An 11,185-nucleotide genomic window follows, 5' to 3' on the forward strand; every position below is an offset into this window, starting at 1 on the left:
ATGGGACTATGCGGATGTGCATGTCGCCTTGGGGTGTACCGGTGTTATTTGTGGAGAAGAAAGATGGGACTATGCGGATGTGCATTGATTACCGCCAGTTTAACAAAGTTACCATTAAGAACAAGTACTCGTTGTCGCGTATTGATGATTTGTTTGACTAGTTGTAGGGTGTCAGGGTATTTGTGATGACCCAAAATGTGATTTTTAAATTTAATGATTAATTATGTGATCTAAGCACTATTTACCATTACTCGACTTGCGTGTGCAGTCCGTAAAAATTTTCCGAAAAGTTTTGAGGTGAAAAATGGATTAAATGTGAATTAGATGTTTAAAACACAATTGAGTTGACTTTGGTTAATATTTTGAGTAAACGGACTTGGATCAGTGTTTTGACAGTTCCGGTAGGTCCGTATCGTGAATTGGGACTTGGGCATATGCCAATTCTGAGGTCCCTAGCCCGAGATATGGAATTTTGATGAAAATTTTAAAATTTAAGTTCAAATAGTGACCGGATGTCGAATTATATACAAATGACCCCGGAATAGAATTTTGATGATTCCAACAGCTTCGTATGGTGATTTTGGACTTAGGAGCATGATCAGAATTTTATTTGGAAGTCCGTAGTGGAATTAGGCTTGAAATGTCGAAAGTTGAATTTTGGAAAGTTTGACCGATGGGTTGACTTTTTGATATCGGGGTTGAAATTCGATTCTAAAAATATTCATAGCTCTATTATGTCATTTATGACTTACATGCAAAATTTGAGGTCAATTGGACTGGATTTGATAGGTTCCGGTGTTGTTTGTAGAAATTAAAAGTTTCAAAGTTCATTAGGCTTGAATCTATGTGTGATTCGTGATTTTAGCGTTGTTTGATATGATTTGAGGTTTCAAATAAGTTCGTATGATGTTTTAGGACTTGTTGGTGTATTGGGTTGAGGTCCCGAAGGCCTCGGGTGAGTTTCGGATGGTTAACGGATCAAAAAACGGGACTTAAACAGCTGCTGCAAAAGCTGCTGCAATTTTCTGTTGGAAATGTTGTCAAAATCGAACTTCCTGAGGATCGAAGGCAGGCTCGAGATCAATGATCGATGGCATGCTCGAGATCCATGATCGATGGCAGGCTCGAGAGCCATGATCGAAGGCCCCGGGATCGAGAGCTATGACCAAGGCCAGTGATCGAAGGCCATAAAGATCGAAGCCATGATCGATAGCCAGGATTGATGGCTGTGATCGAGCCCCAGGGTCGAGGGCCATAATCGAAGCTATCATCGAAGGCCATGACCGAGGTCCAGGATCGAGGACCATGATCGGACTCCCCTTAATCGGACTCCCCATGATCGGACTCCCATGATCGAGGTCCGGGATCGGACCCTATGATCGAGGTCACCCTGGACAGATCTGTAAGATATAAAATCAGGGGGGCTTCGTCCCATTGGTCATTTTTAACAACTTGGAGCTTGAGCAGAGGCAATTTTTGATATATCTTCAAGGAAAAATATTGGGGTAAGTGTTCTTAACTCAATCTTGGTTAGATTACCCGAATCCATCAATGTTTTAACATTTAATTGGTGATTTAAGTTGGAAAAATTTGAAAACCCTCTTGGATAGATTTGTGGATTTGAGGGTCGAATCGTTATTGGAATTTAGGCATTTTGGTATGGTTAGACTCGTGATTGAATGGGCGTTCATATTTCGTAACTTTTGCCGAATTCCGAGATGTGAGCCCCACGGGCAAATTTTGAGTTAATTTCGGATTTTATTGAAAAAATATAATATTTTCTTATGAAATTGATTTCTATAATTTTTGTTGATTGTATCGAATTAATTATGACTTTATGCGAGTCGATCGGAGTCGAAAAATCAAGGAAAAAGCATAATACTTGATTAAATTGGAGCAAGTCGAGGTAAGTGACTTGTTTAACCTTGTGGGGGGGAAATTTTCCCTAGAATTGATATTAATGTGATAATTGAAATGTGTTAAAAGTCGTGTACACGAGGTGACGAGTGTGTACACGGGCTAAATGTGAAGGATTATATTTTTAAATTGTGTAGATCATTGTTGCGCATTTATTAAATTATTTTATCTTGTTATATTCTTCATCATTGATCTGTGATATATATTTTAAATTTGTTTGCCTTTTTTCTGCTAATTGTTTTACCTATTTAATTGAAACTTGGTTTCTTTCATACTGTGTATTATTTGAAGATTGATTTTCTTTAAATTAAATATTATTAATATGAAGTATTTGACATTTTTAAAATTTGATACTGAAGCAACGTATTAAAAATTTGGAATATTATTTTTCTGAAATATTTATTCTTGAATATTTTCGTAAGATTTTTTTTTGGATTATTCTGGCATGAGCCGTGAGCTCTTTATTATTGAAAAATATTGTTGTTGATTTTTTTGTGGAAAATTGAAATATTGGGCACTTGAGGTGCAAATTGTGATATATTGTGATATTGATACGCATGTGATGGTATAAGGTCTGGGTGTTGAAACGCATGCGGTGAGATAAGGGTGGCTTGATACGCGTGGCTAGTAGGGGTGGCTACTAGAAGTCATGCGGTGTGATAAGGGTGGCTAAAATGCGGGATGCTATTTCGGGAAAAAATATTTTCTTTAAATAAATTGTGAAGGCTCCCGCAGTGATATAAGAAAATGAGATATTGTGAAATTATTTATAATTTGGGACTACGAGGCGGTACCTCGGTAGTGCCCTTGTTGATATTGATTTATGGCCATAGTTGCTTTCGATTAATTATTGTGATTTTTATAAAGTTGAAGGAAATCCTGTTTTGATTCCACGAGATATTATTTACAATTATTTGGTGTCATTAAATGTGACATATTATTTGATTCATTTCCAATGTCATTTTATTTTACTACATTGATAAATATTTTACCATGCCATTATTATATTCCATTAGGGCTTCACCTGACCTCGTCACTACTCTACCGAGGTTAGGCTTGGCACTTACTGGGTACCGCTGTGGTGTACTCATACTACGCTTCTGCACATCTTTTTGTGTAGATCCAGGTACATTTTACCAGCCTAGACGTCAGTGAGTTACCTGCGCACGGAGACTTCGAGGTATATCTGCCAGCGTCCACAGACTCCAGAGTCCCCTTCTATCATTTTATGTTATTTTCTTATATTTTATTTAGACCTTGACATATAGATACATTGAGAATAAATTCTTAAAAACTTATGATTTATTTCTACCGGGCTTTGGGAGTTGTAATCTTTGAATTGTAGATTATTTATTTTCAGATATTTATGATTATTCTGCATTGATAGGCTTACCTAGTCTTAGAGACTAGGTGCCATCACGACACCCTACAGAGGGAAATTTGGGGTCGTGAGAGTGTTCTCTAAGATCTACTTGAGATCGGGGTACCATAAGTTGAAGATTCGGGATTCAGATGTTCTAAAGACGGCTTTCCGGACTAGATATGGCCATTATGAGTTTCTAGTGATGTCCTTCGATTTGACTAACGCTCTAGCGACGTTTATGGATATGATGAACTGGGTGTTCAGGCCATATATTGATTCGTTTGTCATTGTCTTCATTGATGACATTTTGATCTACTCGCGTAGCATAGAGGAGCACGAGCAACATTTGAGAGTGGTGCTTCACACCTTGTGGGAACAGAAGCTATATGCTAAGTTCTCTAAGTGTGAGTTCTGGTTGGATTCTGTGGCATTCTTGGGGCATGTTGTATCAGGAGAGAGTATTAAGGTAGATCCCAAAAAGATTGAGGCAGTTCAGAGTTGGCCTCGTCCTACCACGGCAACTGAGATCAGGAGCTTCTTGGGGTTAGCAGGTTATTATCGCTGATTTGTGGAGGGCTTCTCATCTATTACAACATCTTTGACTAAATTAACCAGAAGGGTGCTCCGTTCCGATGGTCCGACGATTGTGATGTGAGCTTTCAGAAGCTCAAGACCGCATTGACTTTAGCACCGATTTTAGTGTTGCCTTCCGGTTCAGGGATATAAACTATGTATTGCGATGCTTCAAGCATTGGTTTTGGTTGTGTATTGATGCAGAAGGGGCGAGTTATTACATATGCTCACGTCAGCTGAAGCCCCATGAGAAGAATTACCATGTACATGATTTGGAGTTGGCCGTGATTGTTCATGCTCTTAAAATCTGGAGGCATTATCTTTATAGGGTGTCCTGTGAGGTTTACACTGATCATCACAGCTTGCAGCATTTGTTCAAATAGAGGGATCTCAATTTGAGGCAGCGCAGGTGGCTTGAGTTACTAAAAGATTATGATATTACCATCTTGTATCATCCGAACAAGGCGAATGTAGTTGTGGATGCCTTGAGCAGAAAGGCGGAGAGTATGGGTAGCTTGGCATTCATTTCAGCAGAGGAGAGGCCATTAGCTTTGGACATTCAGTCCTTGGCTAACAGACTTGTGAGGTTGGATATTTCAGATCCCAGACGAGTTCTTGTATGCGTCGTCACTCAGTTTTCATTATTCGAGCATATCAAGGCTCGTCAGTTTGATGATCCACACTTGTTGGTTCTTAGGGAGACGGTACTGCAGGGTGGTGCCAAGGAGGCCACTATCATTGAGGATGGTGTTCTACGACTCCAGGGTCGCCTATGTGTTCCTAATGTTGATGGCTTGAGGGAGAAGATCCTAGATGAGGCACATAGTTCTCGGTATTCTATTCATCCAGGTGCTACAAAGATGTATCATGACCTAATGCAGCATTATTGGTGGCGGCGGATTAAGAAGGACATAGTCGAGTATGTGGCGAAGTGTCTAAATTGCCAGCAGGTTAAGTATGAGCACCAGAGACCAGGTGGCCTACTCCAGCAGATGACTATACATGAGTGGAAATGGGAGTGCATTACTATGGACTTCGTAGTTGGGTTGCCGCGGATCTTGAGGAAGTTTGATGCAGTTTGGGTCATCGTCGACAGGTTGACTAAGTCGGCACACTTCATTCTGGTTGTGACCACGTATTCTTCAGAGAGGTTGGCCTAGATTTACATTCAGGAGATTGTTCAGTTGCATGGTGTGCCTTTCTCCATCATATCAGATAGAGGCCCTCAGTTTACTTCGCATTTCTAGAGGGCAGTACAGAGTGAGTTGGGGACCCGGGTAGAGCTCATCATAGCATTTCATCCACAGACCAACGGGCAGTCGGAGCGGACAGTTCAGATCTTGGAGGATATGCTCAGAGCATGTGTGATTGACTTCGGAGGGCAGTGGGATCGATTCTTGCCTTTGGTCAAGTTTGCTTACAACAACAATTATCAGTCCAGCATCAAGATAGCTCCATTTGAGGCTTTATATGGTCGACGATGTTGTTCGCCCATCGAATGGTTTGAGCCCGGTGAGGCTAAGTTATATGGTACTGATTTAGTGAAGTATGCCTTGGAAAAGGTAAAGTTGAGTCAGGAGCAACTTCGAACAGCACAGTCCAGACAGAAGAGTTACGCGGATCAGAAGGCACGTGATTTATCATTTATGGTGGACGAGAAGGTTCTCTTGAAAGTCTCACCGATGAAGGGAATCACGAGGTTCGGGAAGAAGGTCAAGTTGAGCCTAAGGTTTATAGGTCCATTCGAGGTATTGAGACGAGTTGTGGAGGTTGCTTATGAGCTTGCTTTGCCTCCCAGTTTATCGGGAGTTCATCTGGTCTTCATGTGTCTATGATCCGGAGATATCATGCCGACAGGTCACATGTGTTAGACTTCAGCACGATTCAGCAAGATGAGAGCATGAGTTATGAAGATGAGCCAGTTGCTATTATTGACAGGCACATTCGCCAACTGAGGTCGAAGAAGATTTCTATGGTAAAAGTTCAGTGGAGGGGCCAACCAGTCGAGGAGGGGACTTGGGAGGCCGAGGAGGACATGCAGAGCATATATCCACACTTATTCGGCACTCCAGGTACGATTCTAGACCCGTTCGAGGATGAACGTTTGTTTAAGAGGTGGAGAATGTAACGACATGACAGGTCATTTTGCTTTCTAGATCCCCGTTCCCCTAAATAATACTCCCCATATATGATTTTACTATTTTATGACTTGCGGGGATGGTTAGTTCGGGTTTGGAAGGGTTCGGGTTGAAATCGGAACACTTAGTTCCTTAATATTGGCTTAAAGGGTTAAGTTTGAATTGAGTCAACATTTTGAGTAAATGACCTAGGAACCAAGATTTGACAGTCCCAATAGGTTCGTATGATGATTTTGGACCTGGGCGTATGTTCGGATTGGGTTTTGGATGACTTGGGAGCATTTCAGCGCTTAATACTAAAAGTTGGCACATTGAATGTTTTAAAGTTCTTTAAATTTGGTTTGAAGTAGGTTTTCGTATTATCGAGGTCCGTTTGGGATTCTGAGTCTGGGAATAGTTCCGTATGGTGGTTTAAGACTTGCACGCAAAATTTGGTGTCATTCCGAATAGTCTAAGTATGACTCAGCGCATTTGGAGCAAGCTGAAAACTTGAAGTTCATAATTTGATTCAATATGGTTTTGGGGTACGATTCTTAGTGTCGATGTTGTTTTACACATTTCGAGAGTTAGAGAAGATCTGTATTAGGTTTATGGACTTGTTGGTGCATTTAGGCGGGGTCCTGAGTGGCTTGGGTGTGTTTCGGACCACCCGAAGTTAAATTGAAAACACCAGAATTTGCTGTTTTAGTTTCCTTCTTCGCGAACGCGGAAGGACCCTCGCATTCGCGATGATGGATTTGGGGACTGAGGGCTTTTGCCCTTCGCGTTCGTGAGTACATGGCCCGTGTTCGTGGAGACCTGGACCGTTGCCCTTCGCGTAGAAGCCTGGTCCTGGGCAACCCAGTTGCCTTACGCGTTCGCGTGTTGGGCCCCGCATTCGCGAGGTGTAGGCAGCCCAGTGCACCGCGTTCGCATGGGTAATCTCGCATTCGCGTAGAGAAATTTTCCTGGGCTCTTCAGTTTAGCCTAGACCGCGAGAGCTTGGCCGCGATAACGTATAAAGACCACTGGGCAGAAACATTTTAAAAACGGGACTTAGGCTATTTTTGGCGCATTTTCTTTCATCTCTTGGGCGATTTTGGAGCTCTTGGAGAGGGGTTTTCACCTATCACTTTGAGGTAAGTAAATTCTATCTAATGTGAGTTAAATACATAGATTATGAGTAGATTTTAACATGAAAAAATGTGAAAACTATGTGTTTAGTTGAAAAACCTAGGTTTTGATAAAAATGGGATTTAACCACGAAAATGATTATGGAATTAGGTAAAAATTATATATTTGAGTTAGTGAGGTTATGGGTAACATTTATCTTCAAAAATTTCCGGAATCCGGGCACGTGGGCCAAAGGGTGAATTTTAGGAATCTTCCAATTTGGGTTGGGTAATTACTCTAATAGTTAAATTATGAACCTTTGAGCATGTATTGATTAATTTTTATAACATTTGACTAGTTTTGGATTGTTCGGTACCGAGTTGAGGCTTTAGAACGAATTTGTGGTGGGAAAGTGAACTTTGAGATGAGGTAAGTCTCTTGCCTAACCTTGTAAGAGGGAATTTACCCCATAGGCGATTTAAATTACTATTTGCTCCTAATTATGGGGGTTACGTACGCACGAGATGACGAGAGTCCGTGCGTAGCTACTGATTATATTTATGTCTAGGTAGTCTAGGACCCAGATCATGAAATACTTGTAATGTTTGCATCCTAGTTGTTAATTAAAGTGCCTAAATTGTATTGGAACTTGATAAAGGAATTGTAAAAGACCGACTTCCACTACTTGAGTTTTGGCGAGATACTTGACTATTAATAAAAATTATGCTTCTTTGTGTATTAGCCTCGTAATAGCTTTTAAATCGAATACTTATAAAGTATCATCTCTTCTTGTGGAGCGGAGAATAGATGCATCTATGGCTCGTGTCGCTAATCCCTCGGTAGTGTACACATTATTCTGGATCGGGTTGTACGACCTCGGCGTAATCGTGCGTGATAATACTCGGAGCTTAATTATATTGGATATTATTTTATGGCTTGAGATGTTATAATTATTTAATGATAGAAATTGACTTGGGGTTTACTATTAGTGAAAGAATTATTTATTCACTGCTTGTTATTGAGTTATTATTATTTACATAACTCATGCTTATTTAGAATTTTTTGTACTTTATTGTTAGCCTATAGTAAGTGTCAAAGTCAAACCCTCGTCACTACTTCTTCGAGGTTAGACTAGATACTTACTAGGTACATGTCGTTTATGACTCACACTACACTTCTGCACTAACTGTGCATGATCTGAGGCAGGTGCATCTGGCAATCATACCGACGCGCACCCCTGTTACCCTGAGGCCTAATGGTGAGTTGCTTCCTGAGCCGTTCTGCAGCAATTAAAGTCTGTCTTTTGTATCTATTTTCTGTTTACTTTATTTCAGACAGTAGTTAGAGTTTTGTATATTCTACTAGTTGCTCATACACTTGTGATACCAGGTCCTGGCACATATACTAGTAGACTGTATGGTTTTGGAGTATTGATATCGTTATGATTACCCACTCAGTGGCCTTCGTTTTATTTCATTAAATTTTTTACTCCTTAATTTCTTAATAAATAGAATTTAATTACTTAGTAACTTATTAAAAAGAGAAATCACATGGTCAGTTCACCGTTGGCTTGTCTAGCGGCGACGTTGGGCGCCATCACGACCTATAAGAGGAATTGGGTCGTGACACTTTTATTCTTTACAAGTGCAAGATTCACGTTAATTTGAGTCTTTGCAACTTCCAAATCTAAGTGCTTGAAATTTTCAAGTGTTGTTTTAATGTAATGAGATTGCTACAATGTCAAACCTTGAGAAGTCTTATGAATCTTAATACCCAAGATTAAATCGGCAACTCCCAAGTCTTTTATATCAAACTTGCAGTTAGCATACACTTGGTCACATTTATATTGGCAATGTTATTACTCATTATCAACATATCATCTATATAGAGACAAACAATGACTTTGATTTGAAATATTTTTAATGTACACACATTTATCACCTTCATTAATTATAAAACTATTTGACAACATTGTTTGATCAAATTTTATATGCTATTATTTGGGTACTTGTTTTAGTTTATAAAGAGACTTAACAAGTCTACATACTTTTTTTTCTTTGCCTGGAACTACAAATCCTTTTAGGTTATTCCATGTAAATTTCTTTCTCTAAATCTCCATTTAAGAAGGTTGTCTTAACGTACATTTGATGGATTTCAATACCATATACTGCAGCCAATGCTGCTAATATTTGTATGAACGTAATTCTTGTAACAAGGGAGTATGTGTCAAAATGGTCAAGGCCTTCTCGTTGTCTATAACCTTTGACAACAAATCTTGCCTTATACTTGTCAATAGTTCCATCATCTTTTATTTTCTCTTAAAAATCTATTTAGACATAACGGTTTGTTACCGAGAGGAAAATCAACCAGTTCCCATGTATGATTGTTAAATATGGATTCTATTTCACTATTTACCTCCTCTTTCAAAAATAATTATTTAGAAGAAGACATAGCTTCTTTGAATGTTCGAGAAGGCTTGGGTTACTCTTTGGTCCAAAAGGGTTCTTTCTCTTTTTATTATTTTGGGGAACATCCACAAAAATATTTGCTCCTATTATTGTTGAGTTTCCACGAACCTTCTTTTCAACAACTTTGTCGTCCTCTTCGATCCTTAATCGAAGAATGAGATTTTAGAGCGACTTCTCATTGCGTTTGTGTTTCAAGTAATTTTTGAAGTCCTTCTACAAAGGAGGTGACCTCTCAATCAATGCTGCAAATTGAAATGCTTCATTGATGACCAAACTTTCAATGAAAAATACATTAGTAATAATATAATTAATTATTTTTAACAAAAGTATTAATTCAGATTATACCTTCAGCTAATAAATCATGGATAATCACTTGCAATTCTTGGACTTGGATAATAACAAACTTGCTATCTACCATTTTATAGTCAAGAAATTTTACGGCTACAAACTTTTTCTACTCGACATCTTCAGTTTTGTATTTCTTTTCAAGCGCACTCCACAGTTCTTTCGACATCTCTACATTACTATAGACATTATACAGATCGTCCTCCAGACCTCTAAGAATATAATTCCTGCATAGAAAATCAGAATGCTTCCATGCCTCAGTCAGAAGGAAGCGTTCATTAACCGGAGTTGCGTCTGGCACAACTGGGATATCTTCCTTAATAAACATTTGTAGGCTTAGGGTAGTCAAATAGAATAATATCTTTTGCTGCCATAGTTTGAAATCAATTCCGAAATTTTTTTCGGCTTTTCTGCCAGTGTAGGTGCTTTTGGCTTGTCGATGCATTGACAGTCACCATAGGAGCAGACTGGTTTTCGTTCTCACTTGTCATTTCTGTTAAAATGACACAAATAATTTTTGCATATATGGTGAAGTTTTTATATCTTCAAATCGAATAAAAATGGAGTAGAAAATTATGTAAATTTTAATCTCCAATGGAGTAGAAAATCAATAGAATTTAATATCCAATGAACAAATAATAAATAAAATAGAATATATGTTAAAAATATAAAAGATGGAGAAGAAAACTACGAAGGCTTTAATCTTCAAACTGGGAGTAAAAAATCACACAGGTTTTAGTCTCCAGAATAATGTATACAACACAAGTACAGAGTATAAAAATTTAAGTTACTTAAGCTTGTTATTAATATGTATTTGAAAATTATATTCCGAAAAGTTAAACAACGTAAAACAGAAATGTAGAAGAAGCAAAATTTTATCCGAGCCCACTGAATTCACAATATTTTCTTAAAGAACTCAATCACCTCCTAGTATCCGAGGTTTAAAATTATTTTCTCCCAGGATAAAAGGATAACCACACTAGTGTAGCGGTACTTTAAACACCAGTATACGGCAAATACAAACGGCGGGAGTGAATCACGCTTACTTTATTTTTATAAGAAAATAATGAAGAAATGAAGAAGAGATTTCAAAAATTTTGTAAGGAAAATCTGAGGGAAAGACGTGATATTTATAACCATCAGATTGAGTTTAAACGAAGAGGTGCAACTCTTCAAGATGATATTTTGCGTAAAACGACTATAACGAAAATGACTATTTACGCAAAATAAAACGAAAAAAATAAAACCGGAGGAAAACATAAATTACCATTACAAAAACGGTTGATTTG

The sequence above is a fragment of the Nicotiana tabacum genome, chromosome 9, assembly GCF_000715075.1.
Source record: "Nicotiana tabacum cultivar K326 chromosome 9, ASM71507v2, whole genome shotgun sequence".
Taxonomy (NCBI): Eukaryota; Viridiplantae; Streptophyta; class Magnoliopsida; order Solanales; family Solanaceae; genus Nicotiana; species Nicotiana tabacum.